The sequence below is a fragment of the Phacochoerus africanus genome, chromosome 11, assembly GCF_016906955.1.
Source record: "Phacochoerus africanus isolate WHEZ1 chromosome 11, ROS_Pafr_v1, whole genome shotgun sequence".
Classification (NCBI taxonomy): domain Eukaryota; kingdom Metazoa; phylum Chordata; class Mammalia; order Artiodactyla; family Suidae; genus Phacochoerus; species Phacochoerus africanus.
Genome location: NC_062554.1, coordinates 5,620,303 through 5,648,162, shown reverse-complemented (window position 1 = coordinate 5,648,162; position 27,860 = coordinate 5,620,303). Strand labels below are relative to the sequence as shown.

General features: G+C 49.0%; 1 protein-coding gene across 7 annotated transcripts in view; it reads left to right on the top strand.

The window, feature by feature from the left end:
- STIM1 (stromal interaction molecule 1) overlaps positions 1 to 27,860 on the top strand; it is a 203,074-nt gene that overhangs the window by 7,525 nt on the left and 167,689 nt on the right. The window contains exon 1 of one of the 7 annotated variants that reach the window (XM_047753984.1): positions 2,269 to 2,292. The exons of the other annotated variants lie outside the window; for them this stretch is intronic. The gene's annotated coding sequence lies outside the window, so the exon portion shown is untranslated. Of the gene's footprint in view, positions 1 to 2,268; positions 2,293 to 27,860 lie in introns of those variants that run through there. 7 annotated transcript variants of the gene reach the window in all.

Sequence of the window (27,860 nt, the reverse complement as noted above, 5' to 3'; positions counted from 1 at the left end):
GAGCAAGGGCAGGGATCGAACCCGCAACCTCATGGTTCCTAGTCGGATTTGTTAACCACTGAGCTATGACGGGAACTCCCCTTTCTCTCTTTTAAAACTTGAAGTAGGAGTTCCCGTCGTGGCGCAGTGGTTAACGAATCCGAGTAGGAACCATGAGGTTGCGGGTTCGGTCCCTGCCCTTGCTCGGTGGGTTAACGATCCAGCGTTGCCGTGAGCTGTGGTGTAGGTCGCAGACGCGGCTCGGATCCCGCGTTGCTGTGGCTCTGGCGTAGGCCGGTGGCTACAGCTCCGATTCAACCCCTGGCTTGGGGACCTCCATATGCCGCGGGAGCGGCCCAAGAAATAGCAACAACAACAACAAAAGACCAAAAAAAAAAAAACTTGAAGTATAAGTCCTTGATTTTTTTTTTGTGTGTGTGTGCCTCACCCTTGGCATATGTAAGTTCCCAGGCTAGGGGTTGAATCAGAGCTGTAGCTGCTGGCCTATGCCACGGCCATAGCAACGCCAGATCTGAGCTGTGTCTGCATCCTACACCACAGCTCATGGCAACTCCAGATCCTTAACCCACTGAGCGGGGCCAGGGATCGAACCTGTGTCCTCGTGGATACTAGTGGAGTTCCTATTCAATGAGCCACAATGGGAACTCTTTTTTTTTTTTTTTTAAATAATTTTCCCATCCCCCCCAGGGCTGATTAGTTAGTTAGTTTATTTTGCTTTTTAGGGCTACATGTGAGGCATATGGGAGCTCCCAGGCTAGGAGTCAAATCGGGGCTGCAGCTACCAGCCTATACCACAGCCACAGCAATGTAGGACCTAAGCCGCGTCTGAGACCTACACTGCCGCTCACGGCAATGCCAGATCCTTAACCCACTGAGCGAGGCCCAGGATTGAACCCGCGTCCTCTGAATGCTTGGTGGGTTTGTTACTGCTGAGCCACAGCGGGATCTCCCCCTTGACGTTATTTTATCAGCACATTCATTACCTGTCCGTGATTCCCTCACCAGGCTGGCGTGCAGAGCCTCAGCCCCAGTGGTCCTGCTCTAGCCCTTGTTAATGAAGGTGTTTAAATAGTCTAGTCCCCTGCCTCAAAGAGCTGCCCTGGAGGATGGTGGAGTTACCAGTATATGTGCCTGCCTGCCTATCTTGATAGAAACTCCTCAAGGGTTAGGACAGCAAGCTCCCAGCAGAAACTTGGCTTGTGGTCTACTTTACATACTGTAGAGTTTGTAAAAGTGAATCGAAGGGGATTTATTGTCTGGTTTTGATCCTACTGTAGTTTACTAGGCCCTTATTTAGAAGTTGAAAAAATTTTCCTTCACAAGGGCTAGGTAAAGTAGAAGAAGTAAGTTTCACTTATTTAGAAAGGTCCCTGCTTGTTTGTTTTATTTATTTACTTATTTTGCTTTTTAGGGCGACACCTGTGGCATATGGAAGTTCCCAAGCTAGGGGTCGAATTGGAACTACAGCTGCTGGCCTACACCACAGCCACTGCAGCTGCTGGCCTACCCCATCATCCTGGATGCAGGATCCGAACTGCGTCTGCAGTTCACCATAGCTCACCGCAACGCCGGATCCTTAACCCAGTGGAACCCGGATTCGTTTCCACTGCGCCTTGATGGGAACTCTTAGAAAGTTCACTGTTTTAGAATTTCTCATTTTTTTTTGTTTGTGTTAAAAAATTCACCCAGAACAGTTTGAGTCCAACAGCCTCACTTCACTTGGAAGAAGTTTGTCTAGGATTTTAAGGAAACCAAACTTGTCTTGTTGCAGGCCCTATCAGGAGAACACAGTTAAGAGTACCTGGAGGAGGTCTCATAGTGGCGCAGCGGAAATGAAACCGACTAGGAACCATGAGGCTGTGGGTTCGAACCCTGGCCTCGCTCAGTGGGTTAAGGATCCCGTGTTGTCGTGAGCTGTGGTGTAGGTCCCAGATGAGATTCGGATCTGGAGTTGCTGTGGCTCTGGCGTAGGCTGGCAGCTGTATCTGATTAGACCCCTGGCCTGGGGACCTGCACATGCTGCAGGTGTGGCCCTAAAAAGCCCACAAAAAAAGAAGGTGGGGGGGGGAAGTAGCTGGGAGACTATCTAATCCCACAGAGAACCTGTGTGCAGTGGGGAGGAGAGTTGAGCAATGAGTGGGTGGGTGGGGCTGGGTGGAAGCCATGATGAGATGATTGGTTTTGGTTGGCAGAAGGGTTTGAGTTGGCCACAGCCACAGACGTAAATATCCGGCTCTGGGGGAGCTGAAGAGTTCCAGCTCCTGTTCTTGCTCTCGGTGCACCCTTTGGAGGGTAAGTCACCGCGTCTCTCTCGGCCTCGGTGTTTCATTTGTAGAGCAGGCATGACGCTCACGACTGTCTGCAGCGAGGATGACGTGAGACAACTGACGGGGGGCAGGGGCTTTATGAACTCCGAGGTTCGGCACTGCTGGGGAGAGTTGGGTCCTCTCAACCTTTGCTCTTGTGGGCCTGAAAAGCCTCGGTCCGAATCTCAGCCTCTCCTTATGGCAGCACCTTTCCAACGGAAGTTGCTTCTCTGAACCTGCTACCCTTGCGTTATTTTACTTCAGGGGGCCCCATGGGGCTTACGTGGGACTCTGGGTGTGTTCAGGCTGGGCTTTTCCTCATGGCTGACTCTAGGCTGCAGGGAAGCTGTTGGCGAAGGCTGGGTGCTGGTGTTTCACTTGATTTCTGGTCCATATCCCCTTCCTTTTACTGGGTGTCACCACTTCCCTGGCCCCACCTGCAGACCTGAAACGGCTACCAGAGGGGCCTGGTTCCCACCTGCATTGGTGCGTAACAAAGTATCCCCCAGTTAGTGGCTGCAAATAGCAAACATTTACTATTTTCAGTTTTTGTGGGTTGGGAATCTGGGTGCTGCTTAGCGGGGTGCCTCTAGTTCAAGGTCTCTCGTGGAGTTGAAGTCAGGCTCTTGGGCTAGGGCTCCAAGGCTTAGTTGGGGGGTATTTGACACACTCTCTATTTTTTTTTGGCCATGCCTGTGGCATGTGGAAGTTCCTGAGCCAGGGATCAAACCCGTGCCACAGCAACAGTCTGAGCTGCTGCAGTGGCAACGCCAGATCCCTGACCCACTGTGCTATAAGGGAACTCCCGGGGGAGGGTATTTGCTTTCAAGCTCATATATGTGGTTGTTGGGAGGCCTTGGTCCCTTGGCACATGGGCCTCCTCACTGGGTGGCCTCATGACCTGGCAGTTGGCTTCCCCCAGGACAAGTGAGCCAGGAGCGCACAACGGGGAAGCCGCATCTTTTTACTGCCTGATTGTGTAGTTCGGATGCCACAAATGCTGCCACCTTCTATTTGTTAGAAGCAAGTCAAGGGAGTTCCCTGGTAGCCTAGTGGTTAAGGATTTGGCATGGTCACTGCCGTGCTTCAGGTTTGGTCCCTGGCTTAGGAACTTTTGCATGCTGTGGGTGTGGCCAAAAAAAAATTAGTCTAGCCCCCACTCAAGGGGAAGGGATGACTCACAGGCATGACCTGCAGGCGGGCAGGGGTCACTGGGGGCCCCCGTAGAGGATGCCTAGGATAGCATTCTAGGGCCACCATCTTGGGAGCGATGGCTGTTAGGTGCTACGTCCTCTTAGCTTTTCTCCAATTTCCTTTGCTTGCCTCCTGGAGTCTGGTGGAGTCTGTCTTCCCTCTGGTATTGTGTCCTCTGGTTCAGTTCACGTGTGACTTCATTGCTTTGACATGGAGAGTTGACGGCCCTTCCTTCTGTACTCCTCCCCTGTTTTACACCCAGTCTGAAACTAGCTTTTTAGCCTGGGTTCTGGTCCTGCCTCCCAGCTCCTTGTTGGTACCTTCCGTGCTGGAGCACAGTGTGTAGCCAGTGACCTTGGAGCTGCTACGCACCGGTTTGGTAATGAGAGCCAGACTTACAAGGGGCCCTGGGACTTACACATGGACAGTTGAAAAACTTACTCTGAGCTTTTGGGCTCTTGGTGCTGGCTGCTAGGGCTTAGCATCCTGGTAGGTCAGAGCTGGGAGGGCTTTCAAGTACCATCTCTCCTCAACTCCTCAATTTGCACACGACAGGAACACATTTGTCCAAGGTCTCTGTTGAGGCCAGAATCTCATTTTGTCTGATTATCATTCACATGCTGTTCCCACACTGTCATGGAGCCTCTTTCCCCTAAAGTAGCCGGTGTGGGTTGTTAGGGGATCTGAGGCCTGCACAGAGGACGACCAGAAAGCAGTCAACAATACCGTATTGTGTTCACAGCCCTGGGCTGGGCCGAATGGCAAGTATGCAAAGTCAGTGTCAAGGGCTGCCCAGCGAGGGAGCTTTTGCATGAGGTACCGGAAAAGACGCCCAGGACTGTCTGTGGCGTGTGGTGGCCCGTATCTGTACTCTGTGCTCCCTTGGCAATTTCATTTCGAGCAAGGAGAGGTCTGCTTGTTGGCATGCACAGAGCAGGCTTCCTGCAGAGCTGCATCAGAGCGTTGTACTGCTGTCTCACTGGTGTTCGGCTCAGCTGGTTGCATGATGTCTAGATTTGGGGCCTCTACAGGCGGATAGATGTGTCTGAAGCCCTGTAGGGTTACTCATGGCCGCCCGAAAGGTGCCAAGGGGAAGCTTTACTGGACACTGAGAATTTGACGAAGCCTTGCTTGTGTTGGCACAACTTGCTGGAGCAGGGCTTGAATAGGGACGGCTCTGGCCCTGTCATGCTAATCAGAGTGGAGTAGATTTTTTCAGTGAGAAGCCACGCGAAGAAAAACCTGAAGTGGGCCTGCAGCACTGTACTTTTGTTTTCTGCTGGGGAGCTTGGAATAGAGATGCTGAGGCTCTAAAGCCCTTTGTGGGTAGGAATTTCCTCCCTGACCCAGGGTTCTGGCCCTGGACCACTTTGCCCACTTCGTCTTCCTCTGTCCCCCTCTCTGCATCTTGGCCCAGCCGGGCTTTTTTTCTTTGTCCTGGTCTGCAGAACATACTGTATTCGGCTTCTCTTTTGTCTTTCCTGCCTCCCTTCTCTTCCTTCCTTCCTACCTGGCCTCTCCATCCTCTGCGAAGTGTTCCTGATGTCAGTGCTAGCTGCAGGTTCTCGTCTCTGATCAGACGCCAGTAGCACTTGCTGCACCTGCGGTACCCTGTGCCCTGCACACCCTGCTCATGCCTCGTAAAGCAAGAGGTGGCTTGATGGGGAAACAAGAGCCCTGGGGCCTGGCCTGAGCCCTTATTGACAGTATGACCCAACCTACATTTTCCTCACTCAAAATTTCTCTGAAAGGGGAGTTCCCATGTGCCTCAGCGGTAATGAACCTATTATCTGTGAGGACACAGGTTCGATCCCTGGCCTTGCTCTGTGGGTTAAGGATCTGGTGTTGCCGTGAGCTGGGGTGTAGGTCACCAGAGGGGCTGGGACCTGGCGTTGCTGTGGCTGTGGCGTAGGCTGGGGGCTGCAGCTCCAGTTTGACCCCTAGCCTGGGAACCTCCATGTGCTGTGGGTGCGGCCCTAAAAAGACAAAAGAAAAGTTATTTGAAAGGGTTGTACAGCTTTTCAAGCCTTTTCCTCCACATGCTTTCCTCTCTCCCGAGGGCAAGAGCCACGTCTGTTCTCTGACCGTAGCACCATCCTTGGTTATCGATCCCGGTGCTGGTCCAAGAGCACATGCCTGGTGGGTATTTGTTGGATACAAGATGAGTAATAATGCGTTGCCCCTGGATTGAGGAGTCATGGGGGTGGGTGCCAAGTAAATTGATGCCAGTTCCTATGAAAAGCTTTGGGTGAAGGGGTGGAGTTCACATTGCAGGTGATTTCTGAGGCATCCTGTGGGCACTATTTTTTCTGCTGCCTGGTACTTTGTCCCTATTGATTGGGTACCCGCTGAAGCTGCGCTCAGAGACAGTTGTCCTCACTGGGGGATGGCTCGGCCCTGGCCTCTGGCCGGCAGTCTTTGTTTGCCACCGTGGCTGGCTGCGGTAGGAATGGGGCAGGGCTGTGCTGGCGGAGGCCTGACGTGAGACTGGAGGCAAGGCTTCCTTGGGTCCTGCTGCTCCCTGCCTTTGGTTCCATGGCCCACACGGGTTCCCCGGAGGTCAGATTTGAGGCAGCCGGTTGAGCAGCACTGTGTCCCGTCGCCTGGCTTGTGGGATGGCGGAGGGGCTTGGTGTGCAGCAGGGAGAGAGGACAGTCCAGAGTGGGGATCGCTGGCGTTCGGAGTGTTGTCTCGGATGCTGAGCCTCCCTGGGCCGCAGGGAACTCTAGCCTGGCGGACGTCACACCAGCTCTCCTTCAAGGCGTTAGGGAGACGCGGCAGGGAGACTGGGTGAAGGGGGCAAAGGTATCAGACAGCGGTGACAGCATGGCCCACCTGGGACAAACCCGTCCTTTTCCACTGTGAGCCACACTTGGAGAGCTCCTGGCTGCCTAGTGTTGAGTTCTGGCCTAGGTAATGGCCAAAAACCTCACCCACAGCCGGGCAGGCGGGCGGGCGGGCGGGCTTCCAGGTCTCACACGCCTCTCATTTCTCCGGTGAGATTCAGTAGCTCAGCTCCTGATTGGCCTCTCTGGGTTATCTTAGCGCTCTCAGAAAGCTCTTAGAACTCTCATCACTACAATGTACATTAAAACAAATGTGCCTGTGTTTGCCAAGTTCCCAGAGCCGGCACCTGGAATGTAGGACCAGGGGAGCTGGGTGCCTTCGAGTGTAACACATACACGGGTTAGAAAGCAGCTTGTGTCTGTGTGTTTGTGCCTGCGTGTTGCTGGGTACTCAGACCTGTGGAGGTCTTGCTGCAAGAAACTTTTGCTGACAAGAGCAAAGTTCACTGGAACTCATACTGCGTATCGCTAGAGAGATAAATATGTAATTAAGACAACTCACACGACTGTAATGATAAGAGTGACGATGAGAGCTACCATTTATTGAGCACCTGTATCTTCTAGGCACTGGGCTAGGAGCTTTGCATCTGTATAACAACCCTTGAAGACGGACATTTTTGCTCATTTTATAGATGGGGAAGCTGTAACTCTGAGAATTGAAGTCATTGTCCCAAGGTGACTAAGCCTGGATTTGAATTTAGGTTTATCTGACCCAGAGGCCAGTGCTGTTCCTATTTTTGTTTAATAACGTTGAGAGGGAAGGAAACAGCTCTGTGGACTTCAGTAGAGATGTGTATTTGGGTTAAAAAGCAGGCACCTTATCAGACTGTTAGTGGCATTAGTTTGTTCTGTCACCTCAGTGGCCTGGAATCAGCTGGGATTAGAATTTGGGGCTTGGGGAAGGGAACGAGAGAGCGCATTCCCCTAGGAACTCTGCGTGGGAGTACCGCATGGGTGAGGGGCAGAGCCGGGGCGCCGTGTGTCCCCACGGCATCTTCCACAAGCAGCGTACGGCTGAGCGCTCGTGGGTACGGGCTTTGGCATAAAGTCTGAATCCACGCGGCGTTTTACCCTTCATTTAACATGTACGTCGGGTGAACACCGAGGTCCTGCTGCAGAGCACGGGGAACGGTGTTCAGTATCCTGTGCTAAACCAGAAGGGAAAACAGTATGAAAAAGTACGTATGTGTATAACTGAGTCGCTTTGCCGTGTAGCAGAAGTGAAGCTGTGCTTCCCTTCCCCTGCCCGGGAAAGCACTGAGTGTGACTGGGAAGCCAAGGCGCGTACTGACGTTGTCCTTGATTGTGAGGCCCCTGTTTGTTGAGCACCTGCTGCACATGAGGATTGAGCTAGATCCTCTGACATACACGGTCTGGTTTCATCCTCGCAGTGGGTCTCCCGTTTTATAGCTTCTTGCGCAAGGCAATCTAAGGTCCGTGCCCTGTGACTGGTAACCTGCGGTCCTGTTGGAAAACGAGGCCCCCTCTGCCCGGAGAGATCAGGGAAGCTTTATGGAGGAGGAAGCAGCTTAGTAGGTCTTCAGAAATAGAAGGTAGATTGCAGGAAGCATTCCAGTCAGAGGATATGCCTTGGATAAAGGCATGGAGTAGGACAGCGTGAAGAGTCTTTAGGGGACATTAGGTGGCCCAGGTCGGCTGGAGAGGGGCATCTCTGAAGGAGAGAACTCTAAATAAGGCAAAAAAAGAAAAAAAGATGAATTGAGGACAGAGAATGGAGGGCCTCAGTGTCAGGCTAAAGAGTTTGGACTTGCCTTTGTAGGCCGTAAGTCGTCCCTGCAGGTCTTAGCAGGGGAGAGTCGTGACCTGACCTTTGCTTTAGGGAGATAATCTCACGGAATGTGCATGATGCATTGGTAGGGAGCTTGGAGGCAGGGAGTCTAGGCAGGGGCCTGCAGTTTTTCACGAGCAGAGCTCAGGTCTGCATGGTGGAGGCAGAATCAGAAGGACCTAAGCGTTTAAGTGTAGGGAGGGAAGGAAAGAGACACCCATGTCTTGGGTGTGGGGAACGAGGAGCCTGGCGGTGTCCTTAACAGAAATTCTGTGGCACTCTTAAGGAGGCCAGGCTGGGGCTGATGCCTAGAGGGTGGCTGACTTGTTCGGAAGGGCTGGGCAGGGACTGCTCTCACAGCACTCTCTCTGGGAGCCAATCAAGTCTCTTCTTTCCCTGCTCGTTTGGCGTCTCTCCATTCCAGATGAGTTTTCTGATGCCAGTGAAGGGAAGGGATTGGCCTGAGGTCGCACAGGAGATCCTTGGTGGATTCCGAGTCTGAGAGTCCAGGTCTCTTGCTTTTAGTTATTGGGCTTTCTATCAAAGCTGGGCCTTCACTGTGGGAAATTCAGAGGATCTCGGAGGCAGGAAAACCTGGGATCAGCTCCAGGCTTTGCCATGTTCCATTCATGAAGTCTCGAGCAGATGGCTTGTTCTCTCTGAGCCTTTCGTTTCCAGCTTTGCAGCGGCTGGACTCTTAATCTCTACCTCTGGGAGGCAGCGGGGGCCAGGGCATTTTGTGAAGCGCGCCACAGCTGTGCGGGGTGTTACTCCGCGATCACGGCTTGGGTTGGGGCCGTATGTATAGTGAATATTTTGGCCCAATAAGAGCGGACTTAAACTCACAGTTTTGCATGGAAGAGCTTTCTCTTTAGGCCATGCAGTCACCTCAGTTGGGGCTTCAGGTCTGGGAACACACGCCGTTTCCCACAGTCACTCATCTCTGATTGTCTGTGCTGGAACAGAGGTGCCGAAGGAAGCCCGCGCGATGCTACCCTGTCAGGTGTCCTTGGCTGAGAGAAGGTGATTCCCGTCCCTCTCCGCCGGGGCTTCCTCCAGCCCCAGCTGGCTTGAGGCGGCCCGCAGAGTGTTAGCCGGTTTAGGCCGTGCTTTGAGGGGAAGCTCCTGCTAGACTAGAGTAGCCGTGTCTCGGGACAGAGGCACCAGGGCGCCCTGCTGGTCACAGCTAGTGCCTGGAGTCCTGCTGTGGTCCCCTCTTCGGTTTGGCGTCCATGTTCCTGAGCCCTCATGACAGGGGAGGAGGCTGCTCATGTATGGTCACGTAGCAGGTCTGGGGTTGTCTCAGCTCATTGTCGTGGGGCAGCCTGAAACTGCCGTCGGGTCTGATGTCTTGTCACACACCCTCTGAGAGAGTGGGAGGGCGATTGCAAGAAGGTTTTTTTTTTTTTTTTTTTCTGGTCGTTTTTAGGTCGGCATACAGAGGTTCCCAGGCTAGGGGCTGAATTGGAGCTGTAGCTGCTGGCCTACACCACAGCCACAGCAACCCGGTATCCAGGCTGAGTCTGTGACCTACGTACGCCACAGCTGACGGCAATGCCAGATCTTTAACTCACTGAGCGAGGCCAGGGATTGAACCCATGTCCTCATGGGGTTTCGTTACCGCTGAGCCACAATGGGAACGCTGCAAGATTTTCTTTTCATTTTTTGCCGCCCCTTGGCATATGGAGTTCAGGGCCAGGGATCAGATTCGAACACAGTTGAGACCCAAGCCTACAGAACACTGGATCCTAACCCACTGTGCTGGGCCGGGGATAGAACCTGCGTCCCAGTGCTTCCAAGATGCCACCGATCCCATTGTGCCACAGAGGGAGCTCCATAAGAAGATTTTCTGATTAATAAAATAGCTGCTTACTGTTTTGTAGCTTCTGTCTTTTTTTTTTTGTCTTTTTGCCATTTCTTGGGCCGCTCCCGTGGCATATGGAGGTTCCCAGGCTAGGGGTCGAATTGGAGCTGTAGCCGCCGGCCTACGCCAGAGCCACAGCAACGCGAGATACGAGCCGAATCTGCGACCTACACCACAGCTCACGGCAACGCCGGATCCTTAACCCAGTGAGCAAGGGCAGGGATCGAACCCGCAACCTCATGGTTCCTAGTCAGATTCGTTAACGACTGCGCCACGACGGGAACTCCTGTAGCTTCTGTCTTAACGCATTTTCTTTCCACTGTTTCTCTTGAACCTTTCTCCCCTCTTTTTTTTCCCTCTTTCCAGCTTAGTTCTCTTGAGTCTTCATGGCTTTCTTTCTGAAATAGCTAGTTTTTAAAAAAAGAACATTAAATACCCTGGTTCTTCCCCTCTCTTTACTATCTTATGTCTCCCCTCTCTTTACTCTCTTAGGTCTCCTAGGTTCTCGCTTTTTCTTACAACCTTGCTTTTCACCTCTCAGTGACAACTGGAGAAGTGTGGCTACCCTGGAACAGTTGTCAGGCAGAGGACTGAGCCTTAGGAAACATGATGTTTGTTGGCTTTTGAGTATAAGATCTTTTTTTTTTTTTTGGTCCAGATCCATGGCGTGTGGAAATTCCCGGGCCAGAGATTGAACCTGTGTGGCAGCAGCAACCCAAGCTGCTGCAGTGACAATGCCGGGTCCTCAACCCACTGTGCCGTAGGAGAACTCCTGCGTATAATATCTTGTCATTAACTTGAACAAGGCTCCTTCCCCCTTCATGCCTCCGTTTTCACGTTTGCCCCCTGGTTTGCCATTCAGCTCAATTCTTATGAGCCCCGAAGTCATTTTCACTTTGGAAAACCCCCCTTTAAAATACAGGCATTACTGGGTTGAGGGTACTCTGGACTGGGAATCAGAACTAGCCTTCGGGAGTTCCTGCTGTGTCACAGAGGGTTAAGGATCCAGCATTGCTGGATAGGTCACAGCTGCGGCTCAGATTCTATCCCTGGCCTGGGAACTCCATGTGCCTTGGGGGTGGGGGTGGCGGTGGTGGGCGGGGAGAAGAACTAGCCTTTGCTAGCTTTTCAATGTGGATTTGGTGGTTAGGGTTCAGCCCCGGGAGGGTAGGTCACAGTAGGACACTGGGGAGGGGCTAGGACCCGGCAAGAGGGGAGTTCTTTGTTTACTGATGTAGCGGAGGTGTCGGGGTCTCATGCTTGACGCTGCCTCTCCAGCAGCCCACACCCAGCTGCTCTTCCTGAGCTGAGCACGTGCCTGTGCTCTCAGCCAGAAGTCAGAGCTTGGCGAGGCCGGACTCCCCCCGGAATTCGGTGATGAAAATTAGGGCACTTGAGCAGATTTAATTGGCTGGACAGAGTGGAGGGCAGAGGCTTTCCCTGGGGGCTCCTTTTAATCTCCGTGGTTGCACACTTTTAAGGTTGGACTAATTAAAATCCTGGCAGCTGGACCCAGTGGTTTCCTTGCACTAGGTCCCGCTCCAGCCTCCTAGCGACCCGAAGTCAGCGTGGGGCTGTCTTTCCCGAGGAGCTGAGGTGGGGGCTTCCACTTCCTCATCTGACTAAGTCCATGATGATGTACTGTTTGTCTAGAGTGAGCTGCCACACAGTTCATGCTGGAGAGAGATGTAGGCTGAGACCTGGATCCAGGTATGTGCCTGGATTTCCTACTCTCCCGACTCTGCAGGTACCCTTTCGGGTCAGTTGTCTGTTTTATTAGCCCCCAAAGGGCTCTGCTCTGTTAGCTGGCAGGTGATTGCCATTGCCCTGGGGTATCCTTCCCGGATGCGCGTTCCTGTTCTCAGCAGAGAAAGGGATGTTGGTTAAGTCCCATCGTGTGTCCAGGTGGGACCAGGGTTTTATATAGCTGTGTTTTGAGATATGGCTGCATCTTTTCACAATGCCTGTTTTATAGAGGAGAAAATACTCATAAAAGGAAAATAATTTGCCTGATTATCATTACAGCCTATAAGCAACTCAACCAGAATTCAAGTACGGGTCTCTCGAAATGTATGGTTACATTCCTAGAGAGGCAGTACAAATGATTTCATGTTCTCCTGCCTTTCTAAGCTGAGCTAATTCCCTGACTCCAGAAAGACCTCTTCAATTCCTACAGCCAGAATTCTTTTCCTTTTTAAAAAAATTTTTTTTTTTTTGGTCTTTTTAGGGCCATGGCCACAGCATATAGAGGTTCCCAGGCTAGGGGGCTAATTGGAGCTGTAGCCGCCAGCCTACACCACAGCCACAGCAATGCAGGATCCGAGCTGTGTCTGCGACCTACACCACAGCTCGTGGCAACACCAGATCCTTAACCCACTGAGCAAAGCCAGGGATTGAATCCGTGACCTCATGGCTCCTAGTCGGATTCGTTAACCACTGAGCCATGACGGGAACTCCCTCTTTTTTTTTTTTTTTTTTAATGATTTTTTTTTCCCATTAGAGTTGGTTTACAGTGTCCTGTCAGTTTTCTAAGTGACCCAGTCACACACACATATAACATTCTTCTCCCATTATCCTCCCAGAATTATCCTCTGACCCGCCTTTCCAGAGCGCCTTGCCCCCTCCAGTCTGCCGGACACCCACCGAGGCTGGCTCTTCCTCCCGCGCTCGACCTCCCCGCACTCCTGCAGGGTGTGGCACTTGGGACGGGTTCACTCACTAAGGACCCGAAGGAAGTCATGGTGCTGGAATTTCAGGCATCATGACGGGCTGGTCCTGGAACGGTTTGGGGCGTTGTCTCCACTGGTTCCCCGCCGAAAGCCTGGCCTGGGTTTGCTTGGTTTGCCGGGTGTGCTGTGCTGTCCTGGAGGCAGCAGGGGTTTCTAGGCAAGAGGACCTTTGGGTTCCCGGCCTCTCTCCCCTCAAGTCATTTTCCTTGCATCTGGCTTTACAATTAAAAAAAAAAAAAAAATAGCCCTCCTGTGATTAAAAGAGTTAGATCAGGGATCCCTGGAGTAGAGCGGTGTGACAGAGCCCTCAGCCTGGCCCTGGTTGCTGGAATATTCCGGATGACTGCAGGTGCTTGGGTTATTTTTGCAAAGAGCATGCTCAGTTATCAACTCTAAGTTATTAGCCCTGCATTTGGGTGTTAGGCTTTCCGCAGCCTCTGCCTGTTGGTGTGCCTTACTTCACAGGATGAAGGCTTCCCTGGAAATGGGAGGCCTGTGAAAGTATTTTTATAAGTTGAATTATCTTTCTCATTGACTTGAAAAAAATCGTTAAGTATTTTCACGGCTTTTTCTATGACAATAGCATATTCACTTAGTGTTTTTAACATCAAAAGTTTGTTCCTTTGGTAGGAGGTCCCTGCTGGCCGAGTGGTTAAGGATGGAGCGTTGTCACTGCTGTGGTACCAGTTTGTTCCCTGGCTCATGTTCAGGTGTGGCCAAAAAAAAAAAAAAAAAGACAGGAGTTGTTGTCTGTCTTATACACTGCTGTGTATTCACTCAAGATTAGTGCTTGAGGGAGTTCCCTTGTGGTACAGTGGGTTAAGGATCTAGCATTATCACTGCAGTGGCTCAGGTTGCTGCTATAGTGAGGGTTTGATCCCTGGCTCTAGAACTTCTACTTGCCATGAGTGTAGCCAGAAAAAAAAAAGAAAAAAAAAAAAAGATTAGTGCCTGACACATAGCAGGCACTCAGTAAATATTTGTGGAAAGAAGAGGCCCAGTTGTGGAATTTGATAGACTGAGTTCAGATCCAGGCTCTGCCGCTTACCAGCCCCTTTTCTGAGTAAATTGCTTAATCTCTCTGCTGCTCAGACTCCTCATTTATAAAGGGAGACTAGCTTCAGGGTTGTTGAGCATGAGCCACCTATTTCTCTTTGCTTGGCCCTGCAATAAATCTTTCTCTGCTCCAAAGTAAAATGAAGTAAAAGCATAAATAGAAATGGGACTAGGATTAGCTATCATAGAGGAGTATTGGGAGGATTTTTTTTTTTTTGGCCATACCCGTGGCATGCAGAAGTTCCCCAGGCAGGGATCAAACCTGCGCCACAGCTGTAACTAGGGCCACGGCAGAGATAACACTGGGTTCTTAAGCCACTGAGCCATGAGGGAACTTCTGGGAGGATTTTCTGTTTTTTATTTTTTTTGGTCTTTTTAGGGCTGCACCTGCGGCATCTGGAGTTTCCCAGGCTAGCGGGTGAATCAGGAGCTGTAGCCGCCAGCCTACGCCACAGCCACGCCAGATCCTAGCTGCCGCGTCTGTGACCTATGCCAGAGCTCACGGCAATGCCGGATCCTTTAAGCCACTGAGCAAGGCCAGGGATTGAACCTGCGTCCTCATGGATGCCAGTCAGATTTGTTTCTACAGAACCATGACAGGAACTCCCTGGGAGGGTTTTTTAAAAAAGGAAAAGTTTAAAAAATTTTGTACAAGTCTTGGTAAAAGATGGTTCCTTTTGTTTTCCCTTCCTGGTTTGCAGAGTGTGATGGAGTTAGCAAGGGTGAAGCAGATCTGCTTGGGGCAGCCTGGCCAACGGCTTCACGGGTTTGATCGGACTATGCCTTCCTAATTTGCGAGATTAGAATTCCTGGTATTATTTCCTCACAAACGGAAGCTCCAGGGATTGAGCAAGAGTGTTGGAATGAACACGCGCCGCTTCCCTGCGTCTCCCGTGTCTTTGCGGGGGGCTGGCTCTTGTCTTGGAGGGCAAGATAACGTTTGCACTGCAGGTCTGTGCAGAGGTTGTTCCCCGAAAGAGCAGCGTCCCCTGGAGGGACGACCCACCTGCTCAGGAGTAGGCTTTTTTAGCCAGCCATCGCCCCCACCGCAGGCACGCCCCTCGGTAATGGTCAGTTACAGCTTTGAACGGCCCTTGCCGCTTGACTTCTGTCCCGAATCTGTTGTAAATTCTAACAGAACATGAAGCAGAGCGTGTTCGCATGGGTTAATCAGGTATGTATGAGCTGCCCTTTGCTAGTGAACACCTAATTATCTCTCCTGCCTGGGTGACTCCAGCAGGCTGGGGGCCTCCTTCCGAGACATTCCTGCAACTGTTGGAAGTGGCAGCAGCTTTGCCTGCCCTTGTCCTGAGTGCGCTAGACCAGTGGGATCTTAAGACCCTGAAACACCACTCTCCTTGCTTTTGTCGACATTTAGACTTCAGGCCTTTCTCTTCTGGCGCAGTTTCTTGGAGGATGGGTCCGCAGGGGAGCTGCCTGGCGGTCAGATGGTAACATTGAAGCCGCCTGGCAAGCAGTGTGCAAAGAACACCTTCCTGGGTGGGGGTGTTGGGCCTTGGGGTAAGTTAGGGTGAGTCTGGGGGTTGGGGGCTGGTGCCTTCTCAAAGCAGAGAGGGTAGATGCTCTTGTGGGCTCTGTCCCCGCCTTTGGGAGCTCGCATCGCTACCAGGGAGACCCCAGATGTGGGCTTAAGCAAGGAGACAGAGGGGAGCGAGGGAGTTCTGCTGAGCTGTCGCTTCACGCCAGGTGCTTTCGAACAGTTATTCCCTTTAATTTTTACCACAACCTTTTGACCTTTACAGATGATGAAACCAAAGCCCAGAGAAGTTAAGCAGCCTTCCCAAGGTCGCAAAGCTGGTGAATAATGATAATAGTTATTATTTGTTGTGTGTTGAGCAGGCACACGCCAATTTGCTTTTTTAACTGCTTTATATAATTTCCTACTCAACACCATTCCTATGAAAGATTATCATCGCTTCTGCTTTGCAAATGAGGAAACTGCTAATCAGAGAGCTTTGGTTCCTTGATGAAGGTCATTTATGTAGCAGTGGTGGCGCAGGGACCTGAATCCAGAATTCTGTGGTTATAAATAAAGCTTGTACTTTGATGTCTGTGTCACCGCAGGTGGAAGAGTAGGATTCAGACAGAGTCCCGAGGTGCGTGTCTCATTCCATCTCTGGCTCCTTATAACCTGTGACAGCGCCTGCCACATCATTAGTGCTCAATCCATGTTTGCTGTGAAATCCAGCTCTGCCCACCCCACGCACGGCCCCCTGTGGCCAACTGCATCCTTTTCTAGCTCCTTGGCTGACCGGCCTCTCCGCTATCTGGCCTTATCCCACCTGCGCCTCCCGGCCTCCCTGACCTTGGCCTCCCACCACCCGGCGTCTGATCCCGCCCTGCTGTACTTCTATTGCGAGGCCGCCCTTTGCCCTCCCTGGCTCCAAGCTTTTGCTGCCGTGTTGCTCTGTATCCCCTTCAGCCCTGGCCTTCTTTCTCTGCAGTGTCTCTGACCAATCCCAGAGACTACCCCTCTCCTGACCGTAATCGTCTCAGTTTGTGCCATGTAACTGGGCACTGAATTAACTACTCTTTCACCTTCTACTTGTTTCATGGGCATGAATCTTCTCTCCAGCCAGCTTGTGGTAGTTGTGTCATAATGACCCCTCAGATTAATTTGCGCTTTGCACTTTTCAAAGCACTCTCACCTTCAAGACCTGTTTTGTGCTTCTTATGTCCATAGCAAACCTGTGAGGTATGATGGGAGGGAATTGTTATTTGCATATTATAGCAGAGAAAACAGATTCAAAGAAGGCAGATGACCTCCCAGGGTCATATAAGTAATTAGGGGCAGAACTGAGACTGGGTCTCAGGTCTATTGATTTTCTTTTTTTTCTTTTTTTCAGGCAGCACCTGCGGCACTTGGAGGTTCCCAGGCTAGGGGTCGAATCTGAGCTACAGCTGCTGGCCTACACCGCAGCCACAGCGACCTGAGATCTGAGCTGCATCCTCGACCTACCCCACAGCACACGGCAACACCAGATTCTTAACCCACTGAGTGGGGCCAGGGATCGAACCCATACCCTCATGGATACTAGTTGGGTTCGTTTCCGCTGCGCCACGACGGGAACTCCTGGCGTGGCGTTTTGTTTGCCATGCCTTCTGCAATTGTGTTTCTCCTGGGCGTTTCCCCTCTTGCCTTCAAGGGCTATCCAAGGCAGAGCACAGATGGTTGGGTTTTCAGGAAGCTAGATGGGTGACCTGGAGAATGGTGGAGTGGCCCAGATAGCACTCTCAGGTGCTTCTCGGGGTGTCGGTACTCTGGGTTGTTACTGCCTGAGGGGGTTCTGTCTCTGAGAATTACTGTTAAAGTAATGTTAAACTAGAAGCATTGATTTATTTTGAGTGATCAGAGCGTTTTCTCCTGGACACACGGACCTGTTGGGGCAGGATTCGTGGTGCTGGCCTGTGCGATGGCGTGATGTTTGGAAGCACGCAGACCAGAGTTTAAAATCTGGCCTTGCCTTTGTGTGTTGGCTTCGTGGCCCCGGGCAAGTCCTTATCAAGCTTAGGGCTCTGGCGAGAATGTGCTTAAGGGCCACCTAATGGCCCTGGATGAAAGGAAGTACCTGTGGGTGGATTTTATTGTCAGTGTGGCTCTAAGGCATGAGGAGCCTGTGGAGGAGGTGCCTGTGGCCCTGGCAGGTTACTCCCTGTGGCGTGAGTGAGCTCGGGGCTTCAGTGATGACGTGTCTGCTGTATCGGAGCCTTATGGCTGAGCGTGAAAGCTGTGCCCAGAGACTCTGGCCTCCAGGTCTGCCTCCCAAGGGCAATGAAAACAGCATGTGGGCTGCTGAGGCCTGGCCTCCGTGTCAAACTTGGGGAGTAAAGTCTTTTATGTTCTTCTGAAAGACGTGGGCATCAGAATTGTTGCTTCTGAAAGGTCAAGAACCCAGTTATTGTTGAGGGAGTTTAGTTAGTTCGGAAACCAGATATTGCTTCCGAGTTTTTTGTTAATTACTTCTCTGTTCCTCTTGAACCCCCACCCTTTCCCCGAAGAAAAATAAATCAGATTCAGGCCTTGAGTGAGGCGTGTATTTTTGGTCTCCCTGGCCACTCAGACTCTGACTCCCTACGCAGACAGCTCCCACCTGCTGCTTCAGGGGAAGGCGTGCATCCTGCTCTCTGCCTGTGACCTGCTCTAGGGGAAAGGGAACAGGTACACATGGACCTGTTTAAAAGGGAGTTTGCTTTCTCATTAGCGACTTTACATGGCCTGACCTAGGAAACGATTTGAAAATGAAAGCAAGGCAACATCCCTGTTGCTGTGATGGCAGGACGGGAGGGCAGGCTTCCCGGAAGGTCAAGAAGGAGCAGGTGGATAGGTAAACTCCAGGTCGCTTTGAGTTTTTCCTTTCAGAGTATAATGCCTGAGACAGTCATCTTTTGAAAAAAAATTGATGTGAAATTCACATAACATTGACCATTCACACACATGATTCAGTGGTTTTTAGTGCATTCACAGTGCTTTACAACCACCGTCTCTGTCCGATTCCAAACCATGTCCAAAGGAAACCAATACCTTAAGCAGTGGTTCCTGTTGCCCCCAGCCCCATCCCCGTCTCCTTGCAGCTACCAAGCTGCGTTCTGTCTCTGCGGATTTACCTATTCTGGATATTTCTTATGAATGGAATCACATATTTGTGTCTAGCCTTTTTTACTTAGCATAATATTTTAGAGGTTCATCCATGTTGTAGCATGTAGAATAAAGCAGTATTTCATTCCTTTTTATTGGCAGTGTATTTATCCACTCATCTGTTAATGGACATTTGGGCTGATTCTGTCTTTTGGTTATTGTCAGGAGTGCTGCTGTGAACATGTGGATACATGTACTTGTTTGAGTATCTGTTTTCACTTCTTGAGGGGTAGATACCAGGGGTAGAATTGCTGGGCCATATGGTAATTCTATGTTTAAATTTTTGAGGAACTGTCAAACTATTTCCCATTAGGGCTGAACAATTTTTTACTTGTACCAGCAATACACAGGGAGTTCAGTTTCTCTGCATTCTTCCCAACATTTGTTGTTTTTTTTTTTAAATTTATTTTTTAATGATTTTTATTGTTTCTATTATAGTTGGTTTACAGTGTTCTGTCAATTTTCTACTGTACAGCAAAGTGACCCAGTCACACTTTTTTTTTTAGTTTTTTGATTATAGCCATCCTAGTGGGTATGAAATGGTATCTCATTGTGGTTTTAATTTGCATTTCCCTGATGACTAATGATGTTGAGCATCTTTTCCTGTACTTGTTGGCCATTTGTGTATCATCCAGAGAGAAATATTTATATGTCCTTTGTCCATTTTTAAAATGGGTTTCGTCTTTTTGTTTTTGAATTGTGTGATGGTTAATTTTATATGTCAACTTGGCTAGCCCATGGGATGCCTAGATAGCTGAGCATCCGTTATTTCTGGAAATGTCTGTGAGGGTGTCTTTGCCTCAGTAACTGATTGGAGAAGATCACCCTCACCTGTGGTGGTAGGTGCCATTCAATCTGCAGAATATGCCTGAGCGGGGCAAAGAGGGGTGGACGGGGCGAATCTGTTGTCACTGTTTGCGATGGGACACCCGCCTCCCCCCACACCCACACTGGAGCTGCTGGTTCTCAGGCTTTGGGACTCAGAGTGGGACCTGTGCCATCACTGCTCACACTCCCTCACCCCACCCCGTTCTCAGCCTTTGGACTTGGTCTGAATTAACCACCAGCAGTCCTGGTTCTGGAGATTGCAAATGGCCGACTGGGGGACTTTTTGGCTCACGTTCCATAATCGTGTGAGCCAGTGTCCATAATGAATCTCCTTTTTAATATGTCTACATATCTATGTGTTATATTGGTTCTGTCTCTCTGGAGACCCCTAATACAAAACTTGGAGTGTTTATATATATATGTATATATATATATATATGTATCCCCCCCCCCCTTTGGCTGCACCTGCGGCATATGAGCATTCTGGACCCAGGGATGAAATTGAGCGGGAGCTCTGACCTACGTTAATACCTGCAGCAAAGCTGATTTCTTAACCCAGCGTACCGTAGTGGGAACTCCGTCTGTATGGGTTTTGGATACTAGCTCTTTTATAAAAACATAAATTTGGGAGTTCCTGCTATGGCCCAGTGGGATCGGCGGCATCTTGAGACTCCTGGGATGCAGATTCGATTCCCAGCCTGGCACAGCAGGTTAAGGATCTGGTGTTCCCACAGCTGCAGCTTAGGTTGTAACTTCAGCTTGGATCTGATCTCTGGCCTGGGAACTCCCTATGCCCCAGGGTGGCAAAAAGCAAACAAAACTAAAACTAAAACAAAACGTGATTTTGGGCCAACCTTCCTTGACTTAAAAATTACTCACTAATCGCAGGTATAGACAACAAACTTTTGGTTACCAAAGGGGAAGGGGCAGGGGGAGGGATAAATTGAGAATTTGGGATTAACATACACATTACTGTATATAAAATAATAGGAGTTTCCCAGTGGCTCAGTGGGTTAAGGACCTGGCATTTTCACTGCTATGGCTTGGGTCACTGCTATGGTGGAGGTTTAATCCCTGGTTGGGAACTTTTGCATATGCTGTAGGTGTGACCAAAAAAAACAACAACAGGGTAAACAAAAAGGACCTATTGTATAGCACAGGAAGCTATATTCAATATCTTATAATAATAACCTATAATACAGAAAAATCTGAAAAAAATGTGTACATTGAATCATTTTGCTGTACACCTGAAATACTGTAAATCAACTACATTTTTAATTTAATTTAATTTAATTTTTTTTAATCCTTTTTTGTTTTTTCTAGGGCCGCACCCACGGCATATGGAGGTTCCCAGGCTAGGGGTTGAATTGGAGCTGCAGCTGCCAGCCTACACCACAGCCACAGCAATGCAGGATCTGAGCCGCATCTGTGACCTATACCACGGTGCAGGTCACGGTAATGCCAGATCCTTAACCTGCTGAGCGAGGCCAGGGATTGAACCTGCAACCTCATGGTTCCTAGTTTTATTCGGTAACCACTGCGCCACGTTTGGAGCTCCTCAGCTATACTTAAATTAAAAAAAAATCACTTACTAATCTTTCAGTATTCCTAGATCTTTGATGTCTCTCAGAAAGCTTGTGGTTTTCTTTTTGTCTAGAATATTCCCGTCTTCTTCTCTGGTGGCTAAAATTGTGATTGTTTTTCCAGGTCAGGTCAAATGTCAGCTGCCCTGCAGAGGTCCCTCAACCCCCTTCTCCTTCTTCCACTAGTTAGGCCCTCCTCCCAGGAGCATCACCGTCACCACTGTCACTTCTTCGTTGTCTGTGTGCTTCGAACCCCTAGGTCGTATTTCTGGAGTCGGGGATCGCGTTTGGATTCCTTTCTGTCTGTGTTGTCCAGCGTACTGCCTGCCATGTAGTGGATGTTAATAAGTGCTGAGTGAAACAGACATAGATGGGAATTTTGATGGTAGACTGGAGGCTTACTCGGCAGAAATGACGTAGAGGGGATCCATGGGGGGCTGCACTGTATTTGTTTATTCATATAATAAATATTAAGGCCTTATTGTGCACCAGGAACTCCGCAAGGCATTTGACATGCTGCAGATAATAAGAATAACAGTCCCAGAGTTCCCATCATGACTCAGTGGTTAACAAACCCAACTAGTATCCGTGAGGATTCGGGTTTGACCCCTGGCCTCGCTCAGTAGGTTAAGGATCCAGTGTTGCCGTGAGCTGTAGTATAGGTTGCAGATGTGGCTCGGATCCAGCGTTGCTATGGCTGTGGTGTAGGCCAGCAGCTACAGCTCCGATTCAACCCCTAACCTGGGAACCTCCGTATTGCCACAGGTGGTGTAGCCCTGAAAAAAACAAAACAAAACAAAACAAAGAATAACAGTCCCTATTGTCTTGTTTATTTTTTTTGGCTGTGCCTGCGGCATGTGGACGTTCTGAATCTAGGGATCAAACCCACACCACAGCAGTGACCCAAACTACAGCGGTGACAATGCTGGGTCCTTAACCTGCTGAGCCACCAGGAAACTCTGTCCCTGTTGTCTTATATTCAAGTAGAAAGATAGTAAACAAGTAGTCATTTAATATAATTTCAGGCAGTAATAAATTCTATTTTTTAATTTATTTTTTTCCATTTTTTTATTACTCAGATGAATTTACCACATCTGTAGTTGTATAATGATCATAACAATCTGATTTCCCAGGATTTCCATCCCACAGCCCAAGCACATCCCCCACCCCCCCAAACTGTCTCCTCCGGAGACCATAAGTTTTTCAATGTCTGTGAGTCAGCATCTGTTCTGCAAAGAAGTTCCGTCTGTCCTTTTTTCAGATTCCACATGTCAGTGAAAGCATTTGATGTTGGTGTCTCAGTATGGCTGACTTCACTTAGCATGATAGTTTCTAGGTCCATCCATGTTGCAAAAAATGCTGGTATTTCGTTCTTTTTAATGGCTGAGTAATAGTCCATTGTGTATATGTACCCCATCTTCTTGATCCACTCCTCTGTCGATGGACATTTAGGTTGTTTCTATGTCTTGGCTATCGCAAATAGTGCTGTAGTGAACATCGGAGTACATGTGTCTTTGCGAGTTGTGGTTTTCTCTGGATAGATGCCCAGGAGTGGGATCACTGGATCAAATGGTAGTTCTATGTTTAGTTTTCTGAGGCATCTCCATACTGCTTTCCACAGTGGTTGCACCAATTTACAATCCCATCAACAGTGTACTAGGGTTCCTTTTTCTCCACACCCTCGCCAGCCCTTATTGTTTGTAGACTTTTGGATGATGGCCATTCTGACCTGTGTAAGGTGGTACCTCAGAGTGGTTTTGATTTGCATTTCTCTAACAATGAGTGACGTTGAACATCTTTTCATGTGTTTCTTGGCCATCTGTATGTCTTCTTTAGAGAATTGTCTGTTTAGATCTTCTGCCCATTTTTGGATGGAGTTGTTTGTTTTTTTCGTGTGGAGCTGCAGAAGGTGTTTATAAATTTTGGAGATTAATCCCTTGTCTGTCGATTCACTTGCAAAGATTTTCTCCCATTCTGTGGGTTGTCTTTTTTTGTTGTGTAGGGTTTCCTTTGCTGTGCAGAAACTTTGAAGTTTGAGTAGGTCCCATTATTTTTCGTTTTATCATCAATACTCTGATAGGTGGATCTGAGAAGATGTTGCTGTTGTTTATGTCAGAGAGTGTTTGGCCTGTGTTTTCCTCTAGGAGTTTGATAGTGTCTAGTCTTATATCTAGGTCTTTAATCCATTTGGAGTTTCTTTTTGTGTATGGTGTTAGGGAGTGTTCTAATTTCCTTCTTTTCCATGTGGCTGTCCAGTTTTCCCAGCACCACTTATTGAACAAGCTGTCCTTTCTCCATTGTATATTCTTGCCTCCTTTGTCATAGATGAGTTGGCTGTAGGTGCGTGGGTTTAATTCTGGGCTTTCTATCCTGCTCCACTGATCTATATTTCTGTCTTTGTGCCAGTACCATGCAGTTTTGATGACTGGAGCTTTGTAGTATAGTTTGAAGTCTGGGAGCCTGATTCCTCCAGCTCCATTTTTCGTTTTCAGGATGTCTTTGGCTATTCTGGGTCTTTTGTGCTTCCAAACAAACTTTAGAATACTGTGTTCGAGTTCTGTGAAAAATGTCCTTGGTAATTTGATAGGGATTGCATTGAATCTGTAGATTGCCTTAGTAGTATAGTCATTTTGATAATATTAACTCTTCCAATCCATGAGCATGGTATATCTTTCCTTCTATTTGTGGCAGTAATAAATTCTAGAAAAGATGAAAAACCAGTACAAAGGGTTAGAGTGATGAGAGTGCTATCTTAGGTAGAGTGGTCAGAGAAAGCCTCTCATTGGATGAATCCATAGTGTCACTCCACCAGGGTCTGGACCAAGAATCAGAAGACCTAGGTTCTTCTGTTTCTGTACTTAAATTTTAAGGTTGGAGTTTCTTTGTGTATAAAATGTAGGCAGGAATCCCTGTTTTGAGATTATGGGGTGTTGTAAAGATTCAGTGAGTTAATAATGGACATTGAAAATGCTTTCTTAAATGGTCACAGCATGGTGCCTGGCTCTCCCTTTCCTAAGTCCGGAGGATGAATGAGCAGGGTGGGGGCCCTCCGGATGTTTTCAGCACCTCAAAGACCAAGGAACTGGCTTTTACTAGAAGCTGCCCTGTCACCTGATCTGGACACTGACTGATGCAGCCCTGATTCAGGTGTTGAGAATGAAACCCATGCTCCAAGTGGGGCTCCGTGTAAATTGGCAAAAGGGAAGAGCCTGGGGGAATTTGGAGCCTGTTTATTAGCTCAGCCCCCAGGAGGAAGAGTGCGATTAGCGTCCTGTGCAGTGAGGCGCTCATGTTTGTTCGCTGTCTCTCGTTCTCGCTCTCTCTCTCATTTTGGCTTTATTTCCTGCTATGTCTGAGTCCAACATGAAGGATTAATAGTAATCAGCAGCCCTCTAGAAACATGAAGATTTAGTACTTGCTTTGAGTTCTGCTCTTTGTTACACTGAAGAGAGGAGACTAAAACGTGGTCTGTATTCTTGTCTTTGGGGAACTTGCATGTCAGATAATTTCTTAACTAGTTAGAGAGCAGCGAAATATAAAACAGAGCAGGAGAGAATAGTGTGGCCTGCAGTAATCCAAGGAGACTTTCTGAAGGAGATGGTGCTTGGATGGGCCAGCCCGGAGTATAGAAAGAGTGGATTTAGATTAGTGCTTCTTTTTCATGCTTCTTTAATGAAGTCTTTTTCTTTCTTTTTATTTTCTTTTTAATTTTTTAAAATGATTTTTATTTTTTCCGTTATAGTTGATTTACAGTGTTCTCTCAATTTCTACTCTACAGCAACGTGACCCAGTCTCTTTGGAACCTTATCCTCTGTCCTGTTCCATCACAAGTGACTGGATATGGTTCCTTGTGCTGTACAGCTGGATCTCATTGCTTATCCACTCCAAGTGCAATAGTTTGCATCTGTTAACCCCAGACTCCCAGACCATCCCACTCCCTCCCCCTTGGCAACCGCAAGTCTGTTCTCCAGGTCCGTGATTTTCTTTTCGTTGGAAGGGTTCATTTGTGCCGTATATTAGATTCCAGATATAAGTGCTATCACATGGTATTTTTGTCTTTCTCTTTCTGACTTACTTCCCTTAGTATGAGAGTCTCTAGTTCCATCCATGTTGCTGCAAATGGCATTATTTCATTCTTGTGATGGCTGTGTAGTATTCCATTGTGTGTATGTACCACATCTTCTTTATCCATTCATCTGTTGATGGACATTTAGGTTGTTTCCATGTCTTGGCTTTTGTGAATAGTGCTGCAGTGAACATATGGGTGCATGTGTCTTTTTGAATGAAAGTTTTGTCTGGATGTATACTTGAGTGGGATAGCTGGGTGGTATGGTCTTTCTTTCTTTTTCTATATCCTAATGTGACTTCTATTCTTTTGAAATCCCTTACCTCTCTCTCTATTTTTTTTTTTTTTGTTGTTGTTGTTGTTTTTGGCCACCCCGTGGCATAGGGAGCTCCTGGGCCAGGGATCAGATCCAAGCTGCAGTCGAGACCTAAGCTGCAGCTGCAGCAGTGCCAGATCCTCAACTCACTGTGCTGGGCTGGGGATCGAACCCTGGGCCCAGTGCTCCCAAGATGCTGCCAATCCCGTTGCACCACAGTGGGAGCTCCTGAAGTCCCTTAGCTCGTTATCTGAATCTCATTTGTGCCATTAGCACATCTTGCCGTATTATAATCATTTGTGTGTAATATAGCAGTTAAGAAGACACACATTGGGAGTTCCTGTAGTGGCTCAGTGGTAAAGAGCCTGACTAGTATCCATAGGGATGCGGGTTTGATCCCTGGCCTCACTCGGTGGGTTAAGGATATGGCGTTGGTGTGAGCTGTGGTGTGGGTCGCAGATGTGGCTTGGATCCCGTGTTGCTGTGTGGCTGTGGTGTAGGCCGGCAGTTGTAGCTCTGATTTGACCCCTAGCCTGGGAACGTCCATATGCCGAGAGCGGGGCCCTTAAAAAAAAAGGAAAAAGAAAAAAAAAAGATAAGCTTTGGAGTCAGATTTTGTGGGTTTAAACCGTGGCTCTATTTACTAGCTGTGCACCTTGAGGCAAATTGTTTAACTCCTAAAAGCTTTGATTTTCCCACTGTGTCATGGGAATGGTACCTGGGGTTGCTGCGATGATTAGGGGATAATCGCTGTGTAGGTCTTGGCGCCGCGTCTGACCTGTTGTAAACATCCGTCATGTGTTAGCTGTCGCTGCTCCCTGTCAGCACTGTCCAGCAGGACGCTCTGCGGCGGTGGGACTGTTCCGTATCTGTGCTGTCCAGGCCGGCAGCCGCTAGCTAAGGTGACAGCTACTGGGCTTCTGCACGTGTGTTGGAGAATGGGCCTGATCACGGAAGGTCTTGACGCGGAGGGAGGCAGAGGAGTGAGTATAACTGGGGAGTTCCCCGGTGGCCGAATGGGTTAGGGATCTGACATTGCCACTACTGTGGCTTGCGTCACTGCTGTGGTGTGGGTTTGATATCCCTGGCCTGGGAATTTCTGCATGCTGTGGGCACAACCAAAAAAAGAAAAAAAAAAAAAGAAAGAAAAAAGAAGTAATTTGGCCTTTAGGTTAAACAGAATTACCCAGTAATTCCATAGTGACCCAGTAATTCCACTTTTAGGTAAATACTCCTAAGAACTGAAAACATACTTAGGCAAAAACTTGTACATCTATATACATAGTAGCATTATTCATAACAGCTAAAAAATGGAGATGACCCAAATGTTTATCAACTGATGAATAAATAGACAAAATGTGAAGTTCCCGCTGTGGTGCAGTGGATTAAGAATACGACTGCGGGGAGTTCCCGTTGTGGCTTAGTGGTTAAAAAATCCAACTGGGAACCATGAGGTTGTGGGTTCGATCCCTGGCCTCGCTCACTGGGTTAAGGATCCGGCGTTGCCGTGAGCTGTGGTGCAGGTCGCAGACATGGCTTGGATCCTGTGTTGCTGTGGCTCCGGCATAGGCGGGGGCTACAGCTCCAATTAGACCCCTAGCCTGGGAACCTCCCTATGCCACAGGTGCGGCCCTAAAAAGCGAAAAAAAAAAAAAAAAGAATCTGACTGGAGCAGCTTGGATGGCTGTAGAGGCATGAGTTCGTTCCCTGCCTGGCACACTGAGTTGGGGGTCTGGCATTGCTCCAGCTGTGGCGTGGGTCACAGCTGCAGCTTGGATTTGATCCCTGGCCTGGGAATTTCCATGTGCTGCAGGTGTGGCCAAAAAAAAAAATGTGATAGACGCATATAATTGAATATTATTCAGCCATAAAATGGAATGAGGCACTGATACATGCTACGATGTGGATGAACGTTGAAAACGGGCTGGGTGAAAAGGCCACATATTAAATACTTCCATTTATGTGAAGTGTCTGGAATAGGCCAATCTATAGTGAAGGAAAGCAGATTAGTGATTGCTGTGGGCTACCAAGTGGGGATAATGCAGAGTGACTGCTAAGGGGCATAGGGCTTCTTTTTGGGGTGATAAAGATATTCCAAAAGTAGATTGTGGTGATGCCTGCACAATTTTGTGAGTATGCTGAAAACCATTGAATTTCTGTACTTTAAATGGGTGAATTGTATGGTATGGGAATTATATCTCAATACAAAGATAATTTGGGTTTGCTAAAAACGACTGGCTTTCACACAGTTGTAGAAAGTTGTAATTTCTTTTCTTTTCTGATTGGAAGTCTGCCCCTGGGACTTCAGCCCCCAAAGGTGAGGACTTAGGGGCCCATTCCCCGTTTGAGAAGTGAGCCTGGACATGCTGTTGGGGCTCCCCGGTGGGTGGGCAGGCTGGAGGACGCAGCACTGTCCTGCTTTGGTTCAGGGGACGTCCCCTGCCTTTGGCTGGGATCGGCACGGATGAGTCACCCCTGTAGCGGGAGGGATGTGGGATGTGAAGAATGAGCTGTCATCTCTGTTCTGATGACATCTTGAGTATCACAGTCGTAGGCCAAATATAGGTGCTGAACCATTTGGCCTGAATTCTTCATAGAGAATCCCCTGGGAATCAGCTGAGGCCGT